Here is a 19,722-nt window from a genome sequence, read left to right as displayed (position 1 = left end):
AATGCTTGAAAGAACAAAAAAGCCAATGTGCTTCTTCTTTGGGAGAAATTCATGAATATGAAATCTGGTGGTTGACACTTTCTGTTAATGATTATAATAAATGACAACAATCTTGAGATAATAATAATAATAATAATAATAATAATAATAATAATAATAATAATAATAAATGTTAAAACTTTTCTGGAGAATATTTGACATTCGTTATTTACCACAAGGAAGCAAGGTGAATGAAGCACAGGGAACGATTAACTAGAATTGATGCACCTTCTGGGAATAAGCCACTGAATGGCCTGTCCTAAGTGCTTCATTTCACAGAAACTTAATAATGAAGAGTAGTGTTTTTATAGATTCTAAATAGTCTTTTGGTGCCATATCTGGTACTAATTAGGCCCCTCATAAGGGATTTTGGGGAAAGAGAGAACTCAGTGTTAGAAAGGGTTAAAGAATACTAATAGAATGGGGGGGTTAAAGAGGGTAAAGATTGGAAAACTGAGGCAAGAGAAGAAATATACAGAAAGATAAACAACATTAAAGACTACTTTTCAAAGGTCATATGAACTCCAAACAACAGCCTACAGACTGGGAGAAGATATTCACCAAACCCACATCTGACAAAGGGCTAGTATGCAAAATATATAAAGAACTCAAAAAATTAAACACCACCAAGCCAAGTAACCCAACTAAGAAATGGAGAACGAGAACTCTCAACACAAGAATATTGAATGGATGAGAAACACTTAAAGAAATGCTCAACATCCTTAGTCATCAGAGAAATGCAAATCAAAATGACTAAGATTCCAGCTTACACCTATCTGAATGGCTAAGATAAAAAACTCAAATGACAGCACATGCTGGTGAGGATGTGAAGAAAGGGGAACACTCCACCATTGCTGGTGGGAATACAAACTTGTACAACCACTTTAGAAATCAATCTGGTGTTTTCTCAGAAAATCGGGAATAGTGTTACCACAAGACCCATCTATACCACTCCTGGGCATATACCTGTAAGATGCTCCTTCATACAACAAGTACATTTGCTCAACTATGTTCATAGCAGCCTTATTTGTAATAGCCAGAATCTGGAAGCAACCTAGATGTCCCTCAACTGAAAAATGGATAAAGAAACTGTGGTACATTTACACAATGGAATACTACTCAGCTATTAAAAACAAGGAAATCTTGAAATTTGCAGGCAAACGGATGGAAATAGAAACTATCATCCTGAGTGAGGTACCCCAAATCCAGAAAGACACACATGGTGTATACTCACTTATAAGTGGATATTAGCCCAACATAGCTGTCCTCTGAGAGACTCCACCCAGCAGGGGAACTGGGACAGACACTGGGACTCACTGCTGGATTCCAGGTGAGAGTGGTATGGAAGAGTGGAGAGATGGAAGAACCCAGAGGATTCATGAGACCCACAAGGAGATCATCAAGGCTGGCGAATCTGGAAGGGGGTCCTGCACAAACTGTTGTACCAACAAAGGACAATGGATGCAGTAAACCCAAATCTGCACACCCCACTTCAGATCTAGCCAATGGACAGCTCACTCTCTGCAGCTGTAGGGAGAGCAGGGGATACCGGCTCTGACATGAACTTTGGTGTCCCCAATTTCATCACTTCCCCTTGGTGGGGAGACCTGGTGGCACACTGAACAACAAGAAGCAGGCTATCTGGATGAGACCTGATAGGCTGTGGGGATGGAGGTCTCTTCTGTCAGACGTCTACGGGACGGGCATAGAGTGGAAGAGGAAGGGAGGGTGAATGAAAGGATAACAATTGGAATATAATCTGAATAAATTATAAAACTTTTTTTAAAAAGGCATATGGAAACCTACTACTGCAGAGACTTCTTAAAATATATACGTAAGCACATATTAAAAAAAAAGTTTAGATGAAGCTGCTCTGTAATTGGGTAACAATGCCCCTATAACACAGTACAAGTTAACAAATAGAAAGCCCAGTGCCAGGAATAGCAGATTACTTTATGAGTTGTTGGCCTGGTAAGTCCTCTAAACCTCTAAAATTATAGGCTACTGCCAATGTTCTTGGTTATTTCCTAAAACTTGATAGTAAGTCCCTATTGCTAAAGATTCCACATATTTGACATGTAGAACGTGTAGAAACTAAAGCTGGTACTCACCTGAAGGCTCCATTTATACTAGCTAGCTTTTGTAGTGCTCTAAGGCGCTACATGTTCCCAGAGGACAAAAGTAATGACCAAACGTACCTTACTTTGAACCCTGTGAGCTACAATAACTACTAGCTTGGGCAGCCATGCCCAGTGATGCAGTAGTGGCATAAATGTCCTGTGAGCAATCAACCAGTTTTGATTGATTTAAGTCCCACTCCGCAAGATGAAACTCACCTAATATTGATGTAATGGTCAAGAGTCTATGGCTAGACAAGTCATAGGATGCGTAGGATAATCTAATGTTATTACTCTGCTAAACGGGTAGTATTAAACATCTCTTCTCCTAATGTCTTATTATTGCACATAGATTAGTATATTTTTCATTCTGCATCAGAGGAGATTCTTTTTGTAGAAGATGGTGATTAGCACAAAGAGATCCACAAATTGCTAAGATTCAGTAGACTGCTCAGCCTTAAACTGGACACTCATGTTCTACCTCCTCCCCGGGCTCACAGGTAATTGTGGGAGAGGAGGCAGAACTAGGAATCTGTGGCATTTGATGACTACAAGGATCAGTGCTTTCTTCACAGAACAGGAAGGTTACACATACGAAGTCGCAGTGGTTGTGATAGCATGCAAAAGACCTGCTGGAACTGTTTGTTTTCTCCTTTTTTAAAATTAATGTGTTCTGTCATATGTTATATCCCAACTGCAGTTTCCCCTCCCTCCCTCCAACCCCCACCTCTCCATCCCCAGCTACTCCTCATTAGAGTCTTCTTTAAGACCGCAGCCTCTAGTAGATTGACTACTACCACCCACTGGAGGTCTATACATCCAAGAGTAAATGGACAGCACCTGTATTTGGTGACTTAAAAAATGTGGATCCGAAGTTAGGTTGGTGTGGAAGGAGGGGAGGATCTGGGAGGAGGGTGATCAGGAATTGATTATGACTAAAGCAATTCTCAATTAACTAATAAAGTCAAGAAAGAAAAGAGCTGAAGCAAAGCATGAAAAACAGTTCATAGGTCACTTAGGGTCATATTTCACTCATGTGAAATTAGAAATTTAGATTTTTTTTATGAATGTGCAGGTACAATTTAGACAAAACCGTAGAGTTTTTTTTTTAACCAACATTCCGTAAAGACTCTAGAGATGTTATGAATTTAATTTAGAGGAGTCAGGTGTGTTGTCCTCCTGGTTCAATCCCAAATTTTATACCATGCTCATGTATTTCTCACTTCTAAATTTACAAAGTTTTACCTGTCTGCAATTTTTACTTGGTCTGCTGTGATTATAAGTTCTCTTAGCTGTACTTTAATACCACTCAGACTGTTTCCCATAGGAAATAGGTGACACTTCCTCTTAAACTGGAATTCCCTGGCTTACATCACTCATATCCAGTGCATTCTCAGAACGAGAGCAGTCATATGTATTGATAACAGTGGACAGAGTTTATGTGATGTCTCTTCCAAGAGCTGTGATGGAGGAAGTAGTGCTTTGAGATGCTGAATGACTTAGGTAGTGGTCTGTCCTCTCAAAGTTTAGACATAAGAGAAGGTTTCTCTCTCCTTATAAGGTAATGTGAAATCCTAAATATTCCCCAGGTAGAATTAGAAGAAGGATTTTTAAAATCAATACACGTAACAAATATTTTTCTATTATGATACTAGATAGGAATTTTATTAGCCCAGAAAAAAAAACACAACTATTCTGAAGCCTAAAATGACTAGGGTGTATTTTTATCTGGAAATAGTTTTAAGATGTAACCTATGTGGGAACTAGAAGAAAAAAATTAATCTACATTCTCCTAACTATGACTTGAAAAAAAAAAGTCTTCTAAAAATTAAGACTGTTGAATACAGGAAGACGACAAAAACTTCATCTGGTATATAGAAAGTTGACATAGGAAAATAGAAGAAGTTCACTCTAGCTGTATGGAAAGACAGAAAGTAATTTATGTAAAGAATAAGAGGCTAGGGAGGAAGTTGGCATGTAAATTATTTAGAAATAGTGAAATATTCTTAAGCAGAAGCATTAGTTCAATGTTTATATTGATTTTGGGAGGTGTTCATCATATGTTGAACACTGATTGTTTAAAATATTTTATATATTGTACAATTTAACAACACCGTTCAGAAATGTTAGTCCCATTTTATAAATAAGGACACCTAGCTTTTGACTGATGAATAATATTGTCCAACATCACACACAAGTAGGTCAAAAGGGATGGAATGGTAATAACCAGAGTAACATCTTGGGGAGACAGATTCAAAAGGACTTAGCAACAACTGATGATGGAAAGATGCGTCTTGGGAAACAGTGAACCATTCCATCACTCATCCATCAACTTGCCTTCTCATAGCTGGGCGTTGTAACTAGGGTGCTGGTGTTTACACAGTCTTCCACTCTGGAATTCCATCTGGTCGTGCATGTCTCCACAGAGGGGCAAGCTGTAGCATCACTTTCCCCATCAAACAGCTATGTACAAAGAGTGAGATGATCTCATACTGAGAATAAATTGCGTTTGTCATTATTGTTAACTTCATGATCTAGGAAAATCTGAACCTTACTTAAAGTAATGAATGATCTTTCCAAACCATGGCCCTCAGTTCATTGAGGTAAGACACCTCATATACTAGGAATCTTATGCTCTGTGGTGCCTCTGAGTAGCCTGGAACTTGGGCTCCCTCTATTCTGCTCTCAATGTGGTTTAATACAGCCACAAGTTAGCATTGTCAGCTATCACAACGAATCTAAAATCATAGTGTCCATTATTTTAGAGTTATTCCCTAAAATTTCTTCACACTCTTTATCTGAAAATTATTAATAAATAAAAGGAGAGAAACTAGAGGTAAAATCCTAGAGGGAATTTCTAAGGAGAATATAGAAGGCTTATTTTACAGCCCTTGGGCAAACAGCTTAGAAGCTGTAAAGAATCTTTGGGCTGCAAAAGCAAGGCAAAAAGATAAAGAAGTGCAAATCAACAGCAATTCTGAAAGCTGTGGAAGGAGCCAGGCTTCTCATGCTCCTTGCTCTGGCACTTCCTTTCTGGTTAACACTCCGCTGCCAAGCGCTGCTATGAATGTGGCTGCCCTATGGTAGAAGGAACTGTGTGACTGCATCATTTTAGAGTATGGTTAAAAACTGGTTAGAGCTGGAAAGAGTATAAAAGATTGATAAATATAAATATTAAATTAATTATAAATATTAAATTAAAATGATGAATTACTTTTGGCCAGAGTTCTATTTTTTTTTTAACAGCATACTTAAAATGGATTTTCACTGTATCCCCATTGCAGCTGGGACTCTAGACAACCTGCTCCCCACTGTACCTTAAAAGGCTTTCATTATTGAAAGGAAGTTGAATCGCATGACTTATTTATCATTTTCCTCAGACCCTTTATAAACATGAGCACGTTCGCATTTGTCTCCACTTGGTTACTTCCTGGTCTCTTAGAGAGAAAATGAGTGCAGTGGGGAGGAGATGTACCTTTCAAGATTTAGTTCCCTCAAAGAGAAAAAGAGCTGAAACTTGTCCTCCCAAATTTTATGAACAACATTTTACTGAAACTGATTTTGATGAGGCTCATTGCTTCTTATTTGAGTGACTGGGTTATCTTAGGGATTTATTATATCCAAGTAACCACATGAATTAAACTTAGAAGCTTCTTAAGAACTTTCCATTAGAAAACATACATCAAAAAAGATTGGAAGTGGAAATTATCGCCTGTCAGTTTATTAGGCTTTAAATAACCACAAACTGTGCACGAAAAAAGTCAGAGGAGAGTTGTGTTACGTGCTGAGGGTAGTGCATTTGTGGGCAACTTCTTAAGAAAAAATTTCCCTATATTATGTTCTTTCTATAACTGAACATATTCCAAAGGTAAACTAATATATAGCTCTAATTCGTACCAGGCGGAAGCAATTGTCATTTCTCAGTGCATTTGTACTTTAATCACTCTTGAATTGTGTGGGTTAACCTTCCAGAAAGGCATCCTGACAAGCATGTAGGTTATGAACTTCTCGGGGTAAGTAGCAGGAAGACTTGGTTGATGTTTTATTCTTGCAGAATAGTTCCTGTGGCCCTCAGTGGGCCTTATTACTAAAGGGAAGGTGGAGTGTATTTTTTCCAACTCTAGAGAGATGTATGCTCAGACAACATGAGGACAGGCACCTTGTCCTCCTCAGTATCTGGCCACTTAGTTGGTTGCCAGAACCCAGGGACAGTGCTAGGGGCAGAATGAGATAAAAATATGTAATTAGCTTGCTTGACAGAGGACTTTTAAAAAACAGATTGAATGCCAACTTGAATTATTAGTATCTTTTCTGCATTATAATCTTTGGTTGAAAGCATATTTCTCTGGAAGAGATATGCTGCCTTCACACCAATAGCTTATGTTCTACAATGTTTTAACTTAAGAAAATTTAGGAGAGCATTACACAACCCTGGAAAGACAACTTCTAACATCTCCCTCAGAAGTTTCAGCACAGGGAGGCATCCATACAATCACTGCAGAAGCATTTGACTTCTTCTTTGCCAGAGAAGTGTCCGAGTTAAATGCTCATACTTGATTTCAACAGAAGGATGCTCCAGCTTCAGACACACTCAAACGTGGACCCTTTGATCTATTGATGATATAAATACATACAGGGCACTTGGGAACTAATTAACCTGAAATCTGGTTACGTTGCTCAGCAGACAGGGGCTTGAGTTCAGCTTTAGTGTAGAACAAAGCAAGATGATAGCTCAATTATCAGATCACTCAGGAATATTGCTTTGAGTGCACACCCAGCTCTTGCTTAAGGACTTTAAATCTCTCTGAATAACATCCCTCTCAGTCCACAAAACACTGTTAATTAAAAAACAATGTCTTATTAGTTTTCACAGAACAATATGTGAGGAATTCCTTCCCAAATCTTAGACAGAGGCAAATAAGCCAACGGTGTCAGAAGACTAATTCTAAAGTAAGTAAATAAAGCCTTATTTAAATTGGAGAATAATAACTCACAAAAGTCAGAAAGCTTCTTAGAAGCTTGTGGTAGGTATGCAGGGCTAGGGAGGAAGTAATTACTTTTTGACAAGACAAAGTTCTCTCTGGTTTACTCACTGAATTTTCAATCTGTGTGCTGATGATCAACGCGTGTTCAACATGCACTTACGGTAATGCTGAAATAAGGCTCGGTACATACAGTATTTGCCATGCAAATGTGAGACCCTGAGTTTGAATCCATAGAAACTGCATAAAGTCATACATGATAGTGCACATATCTGTAATAATAGCCCTCCTATGGGAAGATAGGGATAGGAAAATCCTTGGGAAATACGTGGACTGGCTATCTTATTGTATGATGTGAAAAAACAAGATACCCTGTCTCAAAAATTAAGGAAGGCAAAGACCAGCCCCCAAGGTTGTCCTCTGACCTTCAAGCATATGCTTTTATTGACTTCCTGAATGTACACACACACACACACACACACACACACACACACACACACACACACACACAGCCACCATCATCACCATCATCTTGATCCTTATATTACATTCAAAGATGATAGTTGAGCCCAAAAGTAGCCCAACATTTGATAGCAATGAGCAGTGTTCAGTAGGTGATGAGGGATCATGAAGCACTTCGACCTAAATTGTTTAGTGTATTGGATGTTTGATTATTTCCTTAGCCTTTGTGGCGGTTAATCTGTGATGTCAACTTGACTGGATCTAGGATAGACTAAAGCCCAAGGCTTGGAGCGCTCTTGTGAAAACATTTCTTGTTCAGACTATCTGAAGTGGGAAGATTCAATCTGAAGGAGAACAACACATCCTGGTGACCACCCAGAGGAAAGGTCAAGGGAGAAGGAAACTGGGGCCTCTGTCTGCTTGCCTATACTCTTGCTGAGTAGTTCTTCTACTGCTGTACCATTCCACCACCAGTAAAAAGCTGCTCCTCTGGAATTCTAATGTAGACCAAAGGCCCACATCTCTCCAGGAATCCCCCCCAGGCCTTCAGGACTAAATTGGGACTGCCTAGATTTGTGGACTGAACAAATATTGCATCCTCAGCATGTGCTGTGTGAGGGAGCCACTCCTGGAACACCTGAACTATTTCATCTAAGCCAATCTAATAAATCTCCTTTTAATACAGATTAAAAAAGAATGACACACCCTGCAGAAGATGGGAAGGAAGGACTGTAGGAGACAGAGGGGTTGAGGATACAGCCTACGGATTCAACTAAAGAGGTCTCATAGGGACTTACAGAGACAGAGCCCGCATGGGTCTGCACTAGGTACTCTGCATGTATGTCATGGTTGTTTAGCTTGGGGGTTTTGAGGGACTCCTAGCATTTGGAGTGGGGTTGTCTCTGACTCTTTTGCCTGCTCTTGCAACTTTTTTCCACCTACGGGGTAGCCTTGTCCAGCATTGATATGAGGGTTTGTGCTTATTCCTATTTCATCTTATTATGCCACGTTTGGTTGCTAGCCCTGGGAGATCTGCTCTTTTCCAAAAGGAATGGAGGAGCAGTGGATGTGGGGGAGAGGGGAGGTGGGCAGAATGGGGGATGGGAGGAGTGGATGGAGGGGAAATTGTAGTGGGTATGTACTGTATGAGAGGAGAAGAAAAGGAAAGGAAGAAAGGAAGGAAGTAATGAATGGCATAAGACAATCACCCAGATAAGAATCGTGGTTGTTCTGAAGCTGGGATGTATGAGGTATGCGGCACAGATGAGAGGTAATGAGACAATCATTTAGATTTTATGAACAAGCGCATGGTTTTAAGAAGAAAGAGGGAGAAGAAAAGATCACAACAATCACATGTAGGATTTCAAAGTTGCCCAACAAACTCATCACAACTTGGGTACCTGAAGGGAGGAGACATACTATAAAAACACGACATAAGCTTAGGGAATAAAACTTTTCTGGTGCCAGACTTGATTAAAAGATGATAGAGCACAGGGTACTGAGGACTGGATCCATGTGGAGACTGGGTAGAGCCAGGCAAATGGTCTATTTATTGTATCTTTTTTTTTCTTGAGCATTTGTATGTCAAATGCTTGTAAATTAAATTTGCCTTCAAAGGAAGCCTTCAAGATCAATAGTTTTAATGACAGTACATCTTTTCCCAGGAAGTCTCAGCCAATAGGATACTGCCTGAGAAGGTGAGTGAGACCTACCACAATGCTCCAGGATATGCCAATCATGAAGTGACTTCTGTGTCAATGATGTCCATTTCTCAGAACCAAGCTGAGGATTTTGAGCATAACCACTTGGTTCTGCAAGTTCTCCCATCGGCACAATCTGCCTGGGTTTCCTCCTAGGACAAAATTCTCCTCTTCTCAGATTCGTATGCAAGGGGACCATTTTCAGTCCTGAAACCTCAGGTGTAGAGACTCTTTGTGTTCTTGTTAATCCAGAGCTATTGCTCCTCATGGCTCTGTTTAAGTTCTACAGTTTCATTAAGAAGTACCTTGTAGTTTAAACTTAAAACAACAGAAAAACACTGTGTGTTTGTGGATTTTCCTTCTTCTTCTTCTTCTTCTTCTTCTTCTTCTTCTTCTTCTTCTTCTTCTTCTTCCTCTTCTTCTTAAAAATCAGTTTATCCAAGCATTGACAGAAAGTGCTTATAAACTGGGATTTTCTTTCCTTCATGGATGAGAAGATTTCCGTGCATCAGAGACTTTCCTTTAGCATATTATCTTTTGAGTTCCATCATCATTCCTGGTTCGTCTGCACTTTCTCTTTCTCTTTCTGTCATATAACTGAAATGATTTTGTGGGATTTTTTTCCCGTGTTAAATATAGCACCCCCTTTTCTAAATTCATTGCAATTGAGCATGTCATTTATCCTTCTGCCCATTTTTCTTATATTAAAAGGTCTCCTGCTGGAATTTAATTTCAAGTTAAATCTTTACCCCACCCTCAGGCTGTGAGACTGAATTAAATAAATCCCCCTAAAAGTAATAAACCACTCTTAGCTGTGGTCTTGTGATATCAGTTGTCAGCCTGTCAGAGCAAATCTGAGTGTTAAATTCACTGCCTCTGTTAGTAAGGAAGGAATCAGAATACCCAAAGCCCAGAGTATCAGAAAGCTGTAGTTTCTTCCACCTCCTCTCGTCAGTGCCACTTAAGCATGCAAGGAAATATCATTGAAGATGACTTTTTTAATGATGACACTTTTATATTTATGTTGATATTAAAACATCCAGGTCCAGCTACAGCTGTTAGACTGTGCTTAGTAATACTGCAAACCCAGGCCATCTAGGAACAAGAGGTAAAGTTATTTCCATTTGGAGAGGGTTTACAGAGTGGAAGTATTCTGATGGAGACTGATAGGGTTCAGGTGAGTCAGGACTGTTGACATCCATGACTGAAGGGTAGATAATTTGAGAATTCAAAAGAACAATGATCTGTCATGAATTTATCATAAAACAATTGCAAGGAAATTGGTTCACTGAACATAGCCAAACACAAAACAAAACACCACTTCACGAAGATGCTACTACCTTCTTGCAACATTCTGTTCATGATGTGGGAACATCAGGAAAAACTAACCCAGGCTTCATTGATTGGTGTAGAGAATAAAAGGATAACAACTGGCTTCAAGACTGTTGGCTTTCCTGGGCCAATTTAAAGACACTTGCTTATCCCTAAAGCACCAAGCTTGTTCAAAAAGAAAGCATCTCTTAAATAAACAAACAAAATATTGTGCAAACACGCCCAAGTCAATGCTGTCACTTTGGTGTACTTATAGAGCAGGAGGAAGCTCAGCTTAGCACCCTCCTCTTCAAGGACAATTGAGATACTGCCTCTGCGGGGCTGTAGCTGCAGGAATTCCCAGAGGTGAAGTGGAAAATTCTGAGTCAGAAGATGATACTCTGCTTCCAGTCAGTGGTACAGTTGCAATTCTCAGCTTTCTGTAGACATCTTTATCCATTCAAACATCTGGCATTTGTGTAGCACTAAAGGCTTCATGGTTCTTCAATCCCTTCTTCCCACCAGTGAAAACATTCTCATTACTCCCCAAGTTGGAAATGGAAAGAGTTCCAGGGAGAGTATATCATAGGGAATCAATCTCTCAGCTAGTTTGAAGTAAATATTGGCAGTGGAATTCTGACAGTTGGCTTATAATATGTGCCAACATGGTACAAGGTCATGTGCCTTTTATCCTCACGAAGGGATCAGCTTTAAAATATAAGTGAAGAGAATACAATTTTTAGAATCTTGTAATAAATCTCCAGTACATCACATGTAGCCCTCTATAGGGTGGGATTTTAAGGCCGTGTGACATGCTTTCACATCACATCTGTAGTGATTAGAATGATTTGATTAGAAAGAAAAACTTTTTTTTTTACTTAAATCCTGGGATTTATTTTTAAATTTTTAGAATTCATGCTTACTGTAATCTAAAAAAAAAAAACAACCCTGCTCTCAAGCTGTACTATAGAGCAACAGTAATAAAAATTGCATGGCCCTGGCATAGAAACAGAGTGGTGGATGTATGGAATCTAATCAAAGACCATAAATAAACCCACATACCTATGAACACTTGATTTTTGACAAAGAAGTTAAAAACCATACAATGTAAAAAAAAAAAAACCTTCAACAAATGGTGCTGATCTAACAGAATGTCTACATGCAGAAAAATACAAATAGATTCATTTTTATTATCCTGAATAGAACTAATTTCCAAGTGGATTAAGGACCTCAACATAAAACTAGACACACAAAATCTGTTACAAGAGTAAAGAGGGAAGAGCCATGAACTCACTGGCGCAGGAGACAACTTCCTGAACAGAACGCCAATAGCTCAGGTTTCAAGGTCAACAATTAATAAGTGGGACCTCATGAAACTGAAAAGCTTCGGTAAAGAAAAGGACAAAGTCAATAAAGCAAAACGACAGCCTACAGACTCAGAAAAGAACTTCAACAGCCCTACATCCAACAAGGGTTTATATACAATATATATAAAGAACTCAAGAAATTAAACGTCGGCAAAAAAATTCTAATTAACAAATGGGGTACAGAGCTAAACAGAAAATTCTCGACAGAAGAATATCGAATGACTGCGAAGCACTTAGGCATCTGAGAGATGCAAATCAAAACAACTATGAGAGTCCACCTGACACTTATCAGAGTAGATAAGACCAAAGACTCAAGTGACAGTATGTGCTGGTGAGGATGTCGAGAAAGAGGGTAACACTCCTCCATTGCTGGTGGGAGTGCAAACTTGTACAACCACTTTGGAAATAAATTTGGCACTTTTTCAGGAAACTGGGAACAGCTCTATCTCAAGACTCAGCTATACCACCCCTGGGCATATACCCCAGAAAGGCTCCTCCATAAGACAAGGACATTTGCTCAACTGTGTTCATAGCAGATTTATTTGTAATAGCCAGAAACTGGAAACAAACCAGATGACTCTCAACTGAAGAATGGATAAGGAAACTGTGGTACATCTACATAATGGCATACTATTCAGCTATCAAAACAAGAACATCATGAAATTTGCAGGCAAATGGATGGAGGTGGAAAAGATCATCCTGAGTGAATTAACCTAGACCCAGAAAGACACACATAATATAAACTCACTTATAAGCAGATATTAGCCATAAAATAGAAGAGGATAAACATACTACAACCCACAGACCTAAAGAAGCTAAGTAACAAGGAGGATCCTTGGGAGGATGCTTAATTCTCATTCAGAAGCACAAAGACACTGGAAGCAGTTGAAGAGAAGGAGCAGGATGGGATTGTACCATAGTTTTCCTCTGAAAGTCTCCACTCAGCACCAGATGAAAGCAAAAGCAGTCTCACAGCCAAACTTTTGGCAAAACACAGGGATTCCTTTGGATCAGTTGGGGGATAGAAGGACACAGAGTGGAGAGGAGCTCCACAAGATCCAACAAATCTGGGCCGGGGGTGGGGGCTGCAGAGACTGATGCACAAAACAAGGACCATGCATGGAGAGGACCTAGGCCCTCCACTCAGATGTAGCCAATAGGCAGCTCAGTCTCCGTATGGGTCCCCTATTAAGGCTGTCCCTGTCATAGACTTTGTTGACTGCACTTTGTTCACTGCCCCCACCACCACCCGGCCCCATGACATTGAGGAGGAGAATGCAGTCAGTCCTGATGATACTTGATAGGCTGAGTCAGTTGGTAAGGGAGAATGGCTCTTGAATAACTAGGGGAGGGGAATGGGAGGAGGAGGGAGGGAGAGTGGGACCAGGAGGAAATGAGGGATGGGGCTATAGTTGGGATGTAAAGCAAATAGAATTTTAAGACATAAATTAAAATTTAAAAAGAAAGAAAAAATAAACCTGAATTTGTTATGTACTGTCTTATATAGCAATTTATTATGAAAAATGGCTTACTGAGAGGTAGGAGTTTGAAATCTAGCCCTCACAATGGAGACACTATAGTCTTTCTCACGAGACTGCAGGAAAGATGAACACTGTGATGTCAGGGAGCCCAGGGTCCTTTCTTTTTGCTGAATCTGATGTAGTTTTTTTTTTAATGCCTGTGATGACTTTAAGATGTTTCCCCAAAATACCTATAGAAGAGATCTTCCAAAACCTAAATGAATAGGATGTTCGACTTTGAGTCCATAAATGAAAGTTTGAATAAAGAGTGACATTGCCAAAAAAATATTAGTTTTCTTGTCAGAAAATAAACTTCAGATCGTGAATCTGGAGTTGGGTCTTGATGAATTTTTGCAAGGTCAGACAATGTCATAATTCAGTCATAAACACATCATCTATAGTTTCACGTTTTTGTTTGCTCAGCAGTGATCTACTATTTGCTTACTAGACATGAGGATTTCTTTCTTGTCTTTGGGGACTAACAGTGAGTAAAACTATAGTGAAGATCCTCACTGTACAGCAGAGAAGGTGGGTAAGAAACTAAAAGCAAACGGCAGTAGCATTGCTTAGATATGGTATCCAAGCAGTGTGGGAGTTCATAGTCAGCAAGGCACCTGTAGCTCTCAGAGCATTGTTCTCTCTGAACACTGCCCAACATGTGACATCTGTAGCTGTCACTTCCATCTTTGTATTTGGTTTCGGGTTTGCTTAATATGTAAATGTTCTCTGTAAGAGAATGTTGTGGTTTCATCTAAAACAGCTTCCCTCCCCTCAAATCCTCGCATTTGATGACTGCTCCCTAGTGTGGTGGACTATGAGGACTCTAAGCTTTAATGAATCTAATGTTTTGTGGCTTCTTGGGTGACTGGGAGGTACCAGAAACTTCAGGAGGAGAAGACTAGTTGGAGAAAGTAGGTCACTGGGGATGTACCCCTGAAAGTGTGTCTGTCTCTCTCCTTTTCCCATTCTCTTTCTGGCTTCTGCCTACCTGAGGTGAGCAGCTCCACTGCACGCTGTGCTCCCTTCTGTGATGTTCCGCTCACCACAGGCTGAGAAATAATGAACCAAGCACTTAGAAACCCGAAGCCTCTGGAACTGTGACTCAAAGATGAACCGTTAAGTTGACTTTTGCAGAATTTTTCACAGTGACAGGAAGTTGACCAGCACAGGAAATAAAGAAATGAAGACATCTAATGCTCATATGAGCTACTTGCTAATTTCACAAGGATAGCACTTATACAAACTACTTAATACCAAGCTGACCACAACTATGCAGTTCAGGACTCCAGAGGCAAATGAGACCCCTAGAGTGAATGTGACTTAACCTATCTTCACAGCTGGCATTTGTTCCTTCTGACACGTGTCTTCTCCTTGATATTCTGAGTTGTTCTGTCCTGTATCCTTGATATCTCATACATTTGTCTGTAAGATAAAATAATCAGGAAACATTAGTTGACAGAACCAGCTGTGTCCTTGGGTCCAGCCACAATAATGACAAGGATGATGGTCACTGAGTGCCAGCCATTTTCCTAGAGACTGACACTTGCTTACTGAACAGCACTGACCACACACAGAGTCAAACTCTTGAGGCATGGGTTTGGAGTATCACCTTTGCTGTAAAAGAGGAAAAATATTTATGATCTGTATAAAATTACTGAATACTTTCTTGGAAGCAATTCTTTTTAAAATTTTTTTTATTTTTAATATTTTATTAATTTATCCATATTACATCTCAATTGTTAGCCCATCCTGTGTATCCTCTCATTCCTCCCTCCCTCCTGCTTTCCCTCTACTCCCCCTCCCATGTCTATGACTGAGGGAGACCTCGTCCCCCTGTATACGTTGGAAGCAATTCTTAAGGCAGAGAAGAAAATGCTTTGTTATTTAAATTTTAAATTCATTTTTAATTATGTTATGTGTGTGTGCCTATCTTTCTGTCTGCCTATCTGTGCAAATATGACAGTTTACATTTTACCTTGCATAAGCCTATGGGGTATGATAAGTAACTTTTTATCTCATAAATAAGCAATACAACTCCCTTTTCTCTTAAAACAGTTATTTTGCAAAGGAGCATGGGTAGGGATTTTTGACATATTTTATTTTACTTATATTTTTTAAAAAAAATCTACTATCAGTTCGAAAGCTCATCTGTCAGTTTTCAGGAACTCAGACAAAACACTGGATTGGAGGCTAAGGATGCATTTCTAATTTGTAGATGGGGTGAGGTGTTTCCTCACAGAGGAGGAAATCAGAGCGTTAGCCTGCCTTATATTCTTTCAGTGCTATTGCTTAAAGCCAAGCTCAGTTGTTGGTGTCTAGTAGGCATCTGTCAACCACTCGATGATTAGAATACAGAATTACACTCCAGGTAAATGCTAGCGAGATGCCACATTCTTTTCCCTTTTCTACAAATGCTGATTGATCTCTTCTGTAGACCACAAAGTCTATGCTTTAAAAAAAGTAATTTCCCCATATAACAACGCGAGACATTTTTATTTTAAAGCTATGACAGATCTGAGTACATATTTCAGTAATTCTACATTAAATGATCATGCAGTGTGGGAACTGGAAGAAAATTTCTAGAGCATTGGGTCCAGGGATTGCAAGTTCAGTCGCCTCCCAGGGTCAGAAATACTGTGAACATGTGACTGCCTGCGTTTAAGATCACAGGGAGGAGCACAGCTAACCCTGAAGCAAGGGACTGGAAAACCTGCCGAATTCCAGGCCACTTCTGACCTTGGAGAAAAGACTAGAGGAACCCTGCTCCTGCATAGCTACAACATAGAAGAGCTGTGCTTAATCCTTTGGTCTCTGCTGAGAGGCTGGTTAATACCACACTGATCACTTTTTTCAGGAGGGTAAAATGTCATCATGGAATTGTCTGGTCACAGAAAAATGCCATGGAAGGTTCTGAGCCTCAGTGCTTGCATTCAGCCATCGTCACATAGCTGACGTGTTTGCATTTTGTGAATTGCTGCTTAAACAGAATTCAGAAGCGTGGGGGAAGAGTCTTTACATCGTTTCCATTTGTGCTTTCTTGTACTTGAAAGAGGTGCAAATATACCGCAAAGAACTTCTTCACGTATTATTCATCGGATTTGAAGCCATATAAAGGTCATCTGCCTTTGATGGGCTGTGTCACTTCAGGTCATTGGCACCGTGAGCACTGCCTCTCTCAACAGCACCTCAAGTTTATTTACCGTGAAGTTGGTTTTAGCTTAAAATCATAAAATTTCTGTAAAATTCTAAGCACAAAGCTTGTTCATGTTTTGGTGATGAGAAAATATGAGCTTTCTACCTGCTAGGCGTGAGCCCCTCCCCTCCTCCTTTCTCCTGGATCAGAGCCTGTAACTTTTAAAAACCAGTTGGTAATAAATTGGTCTGTATTTTATCCTTTCACTCCAGCTGAGGTCATCAAAAACCTGTTGTGAGTTTTATTTTGTAAAGCACTGTCAGATGAATCCTTTTATATAAAAAAAAAATGAATGTAAACATTTTCTTTAAGAAGCATCCCAGGAGATTTCTACCCTCTGGTTAAATAACTATTTGTGTTCTTCCAAGCACGTCATCATCATCATCATCACCATCATCATCATCATCATCATCATCATCATCATCATTCTTATTTTTGGTTAATGCATCTTTCTTCTTTGTCTTGCTTCTGTAAACAAAATAAGATGTTATAGAAGGCTTCCAAATGTTATGGGGTTTTTAATGCTTTTTGTAGGAAATCAGGGTCTCTGAAATTATCACTGGGAATTTATCAGTGTCTAGGCTGTTTGGCTATCATTTGTCCATGCTTACACAATGCTCCAGGCTACAGTCTCATTGGATTCTCAAAAACGAAAAGAAACAAACAAATCAAAAACTGAACCAAACCAACAACAACCAACCAACCAAACAAACAAACAAAAAAGCAAGCTCGACATTGGCTGTGCTTCAAAAACAACAATGCTTTAGGATTCTTGAAAAAGTGAACAAATTCAGTTAAAGGTTTTGCACCATTTCAGGACCAAAATACACCAAAACAGTGATGAAACAGCCAAAGAGATGGGATGAGTGTAGGATAACAGTGGCAGCTGGACAGACTTCTGTACTGGGCTCACCAAATAGCTTTTCCTTAGACATGTTTCTCCAGAAGTCAAAAATCCCTGTGAAACTACTTTACTTGGAAGGCAGCATTTGTTATGTAATTGTCTCATTCCTTATTACTCTGTAGTTAGTAGGCCATATTTTTAAAAAGCACAGGAGGCCATCAATAGTGATACATTGTCTAATGGACCCATGCTCCTTATCAACAACTGTGACCACTGACATCTAGAGGTACACTCTGATCTCTCCTTTTCTTTTTTTTCTTTTTATTTTATGGCTTGAGAATTTCATACATGTATGCCATGGTTTTTGATCAAACTATCCATAGTCCATTCCCTCCAATTCTCTCCCATATTTCCAATGTTCTCTCTCAGTCTCACACAGTCCTTTTTAAATACACTGAGCCTACACAGTCCTACTAGTATGTGTGTGGGCGTAGGACTATACCCCGGAGCATGGGCAGCCTAGCAGGGCCACTGACAGCCAAAAGCTCTTCAGCTAGGGATGGGAATTTGGGAGGCCCTCTCCTCATCTACGCTGGGATTTTGGTTGGCTTGATTTTGTGCAGGTCTTGTGTATACAATCACAACTGCTGTGAGGTTTTTGTGTGCAATTTTCTTTCTTTCTTTCTTTCTTTCTTTTCTTTCTTTCTTTCTTTCTTTCTTTCTTTCTTTTTTTTTTTTTTGTTGTTGTTGTTTCTGTCTCCCAAAAGTACTTTTACACAACAGTCCACCCGTTCAGGAACTGTGATGACTTGTTTTTTTTGTTTTTGTCAACTCTACACATACACATAAAAAAAACCCTCTGCTGAAAAGAAATTTCCTTTGCATTGGCCTGTAGGCAAATGTGTTGGGGCATTTTCTTGACTAATAATTGTTGTGGGAGGGCCCGGTGGATGTACCACTTCTGAGCAGGTGGTCTTGGATTAAATACGAATGCAGTATCAGCAAGTCCCAGAGAACAAACCCGTAAGCAGCACTGCAGCATTGCGCTATGACTTCTGTTTCAGTTCCTGCATCCAGGTTATTGCCTTGAGTTCTTGTCCTGTCTTCTCTCATGATGGACTGTAAAATGAAATAAATCATTCCTTCCTCAAGCTGGTTTTGATTAGTGCTGTATCACAGCAATGGAAACCAAATTATCATAAGAATTGTTATAGGAAAGTGGATGAGAAAGACTGTTCTTTTGTTTCCTCACCCCCGTATTTGGTACATCTGGTTTGAATTTTGTTGTTGTTATCAGCTCTTTACAAGGGCTTTGCAATGCCTTGTTTTCCTGTCTGGGTTGTGGGCACTAAAATTTTTTTAGTTGTGCTCTACTTTTCATTTTTTTCTATTTAGTTTTCGCAAATCAATACTAAACCAGGCATAGCTTCCATCAGATAATTTTCTTTTTCTTTCCCTAACTTGTCTGTACCCAAATTCTAGACATTTATAATTTTGACATAATGACTTGACCTGAATCCTTCTCCTCTGTGTCAGGTCATTATTTTTTCAATGTTTGTATCTACTCCAGACTCCAGCTTGACAACGTGAGTTAACAATCAGAGAGGGAAAAAAGTCTGCAGCTATCAATCTACCGTTTATGTTTGTCAGAATAGCTACCACCTAGAACCTCAATTGGGTTCTTCATGAAAAGAAAGCCAACCAAGTGGCTAGGAAGCCACTTGGATTTTAAAGAAGAACCTTTTAAAGGTACCAAAGCCCACTCCTACTCTCTGATATAATTCTGCCACTTTCTCTGGTGTTCCAATTTTTCCAAATTTCTCAAATTCTGCTACTCCATGTCCTGTTCATTCACCGCCTTCCTATTTGTTCTTTTTTTTTTCTTTTTTTTTCTTTCTTTTTTTTTTCTTTATTAATTTATACTTGTTACATCTCAATGGTTATCCCATCCCTTGTATCCTCCCATTCTTCCTTCCCTCCCATTTTCCCCTTATTCCCCTGCCCTATGACTGTTCCTGAGGGGGATTACCTCCTCCTGTATATGTTCATAGGGTATCAAGTCTCTTCTTGGTAACCTGCTGTCCTTCCTCTGAGTGCCACCAGGTCTCCCCCTCCAGGGGACATGGTCAAAGGTGAGGCACCAGAGTATGTGAGAAAGTAATATCCTACTCTCCACTCTACTGTGGA

Source organism: Acomys minous, assembly GCF_964271855.1.
Source record: "Acomys minous genome assembly, chromosome: 2".
Lineage (NCBI taxonomy): Eukaryota > Metazoa > Chordata > Mammalia > Rodentia > Muridae > Acomys > Acomys minous.
Note: the sequence above shows the minus strand (reverse complement) of the source record.